The sequence below is a fragment of the Mus caroli genome, chromosome 10 (assembly GCF_900094665.2).
Source record: "Mus caroli chromosome 10, CAROLI_EIJ_v1.1, whole genome shotgun sequence".
Taxonomy (NCBI): domain Eukaryota; kingdom Metazoa; phylum Chordata; class Mammalia; order Rodentia; family Muridae; genus Mus; species Mus caroli.
In genome coordinates, this window is record NC_034579.1 from 77542600 (window position 1) to 77545298 (window position 2699).

Sequence of the window (2699 nt, forward strand, 5' to 3'; positions counted from 1 at the left end):
TTCTTCCTTCCTTCCTTCCTTCCTTCCTTCCTTCCTTCCTTCCTTCCTTCTTTCTTTCTTTCTTTCTTTCTTTCTTTCTTTCTTTCTTTCTTTCTTTCGCACACCTTCCCATGCTCACTTCCATCCTGCACTCTATAGAAACATATTCACAAGCCCACAGTATTCTGCACTCTACAGAAACATACAAATACCAACCCACTCTTATCCTGCACTCTACAAAAACAAACATTTCCATTCCTACTGTTCTTGTATACTCTACTGAAATTCAAATTCACATTTTTACTGCAGACTACACTATACAGAAACACACTTTCATATTCCTCAAACGTATTGCACTCGACATAAACACACGTTCACATCCTCACTGCTATCCTGCAGTCTACAGGAACACACATTCACATGCTCAGTGCATACTGAACTGTATAGAAACACACATTCACAGTCACATTGCCATCCCTCACTCTAAGATAAAACACATTCACATGCCAACTGCATATTGCCCTGTTCAGAAACACACATAAACAGGCCCTCTGCACACTGAACTCTACAGTATCAAACATTCACATGCCTGATGCCATCTATGGAATGTAAAGAAGCCCACATGCAAATCCTCATTGCCAAAGCTTCACTCTACAAAAAAAAAAAAAATACATTCACATGCTAACTGCACACTGCACCCTACAGAAACACACATTCAAATACCCATTGCCTGAAGGTTCTCTACCAAAACACACATTGCCATGCGACAGCCAACCTGCACTGTAAATAAACAAACATTCACATACTCACTGCTCAACAACACTCTACGGAACATCAGGGAACATCACATTCACACGCCCACTGCATGGTGCACTGTATAGAAACTCACATTCCCATGTCCCTTGCATATTGTACTCTACAGAAATACACATTCACATACCCACTGGCATCACTTCACTCTTCCAAAATGCACATACAAATGCGAGTGTCTATTTTTCAGTTTGTTTGGGTTTTCTTCTTCGCCTTGGCCGACAGGAAGCTCGGTGTCACTGGCGTAGAGTCATTCAGTGTTAAAGACTCTGTGGGCATCTTCATTTTCTGTATATGATTTAATTTGATTTTCTCCATATGGTTTAATTTTTTTCAGTCTTGATTTCTCTTATTTACTCACAACTAAGTTTATGGGCCCTTGCCATATCATGGGTGTCTGTCTTAAATCCTCTCTGAACAAGACTGGGAAATTATTGTTTCATAATATTATTTTATGTGTATGGGTATTTTGCAGGCATGCATATCTGTGTACTACATGCATGCCTGCTGGCATAGACAGCTATGCGTTGCTATGTGAGTGGTAGGAATTGAACCCGGGACTCTATTACTGATCCATCCCCTAGCCCCAGAAAGATGTTCCAAACAATATTAAAGTACTGTCTTTTGGTATCTAGGAGGTAATGGAATGTGAATAACTCCTATATTCTAATCAGAACAAGTAACAGTTCAGTAGAAAAAGCATTCAAGTTCTCCCTTGATGGTTGAGGAGGAAGATCCGGAAAAGTTCAACCTCGGGGAACACTGCTGGCTTCTTCTTGTTGGTTCTGAGCTCATTCGAGGGAGAGGATCCGTGTGATCTCATGGTCATTACACATTGTGCTGGGCTGCACCTGGGTAGTGCTGTGCTGGGCAGGGACCATGGCTCGGTGCCTCTGCACTCATGAGATCACAGGCCGTGTCTCACAAGGGTGCTATTGTGCCTGGGGCCTCTGTGCTGACTTCATTGCTGAGCTGTCCCGCCACCCCACCAAGCTCCCTTGTAGTCCAGGGAAGGCAGCTGTACAATGGTTCTTTGGTGAAATCATGCTACCCGGCTACAGCTGTCAATCAGCTTTACTTGGAATGCTCTCATTGGGGCAGGTGACCACAATGCCTGCACTGCCAGTAGGTGGCCTTTGTCAGCAGGGATGGTAGACCTTGGGTAGCCTGAGGCTCTTCTGGTCATGAGATGATCGATCGTTCCTAGGCCAAAATGTCTTTGACTGCTCTCCCCTGGCTCGAGGCATGAATGCCCTTGAATGCTGAAATTTTCTTTGAGGTCTGTGTGACCTCAAGATGTATGGGGGACTGAATGATGCCTGGCATGTCTATTAGTGCTCAGTGTGTACCAGAAATGAGCTAGCAGGAAAACTTATGCTGCTGTACTGCTCTTAGGAAGCATCCATTTCATGTGTCTCCAGACTGGTCACACTCTCTTAAATACAGAGGCAATGCAACACGATGTCAATGTTATTCTCTAGAACTAGACTATGTTGCTCAAAGCCTCTTATACCCTGAGTGAACCTGTACACATGACCTGACTTCTCTGTTTTCTTTATAAAATAAGGATTTGAAGAGAGATCAATAGTTTCTCAAGTTCCTGTTTTCTTTCTTGGCTGGCTTTCTGTTGACATTTAGTCTAGGCTCCGCCCCACAGTTACCTGGCAACTATAGGTGTGACTGACTCACCTTAAAAGGGGGCTACTTGCCCCTTCCTCCTCCTCTTGTTCTCCAGTCCTTGATCCCTAACTCTTCCTCCTTTCTCTCCATTATCCCCCCTCCACGTGCTCATGGCCAGCCTCTACTCCTCCTTTTCTTCTTCTTCTTCTTCTTCTTCTTCTTCTTCTTCTTCTTCTTCTTCTTCTTCTTCTTCTTCTTCTTCTTCTTCTTCTTCTTCTTCTTCTTCTTCT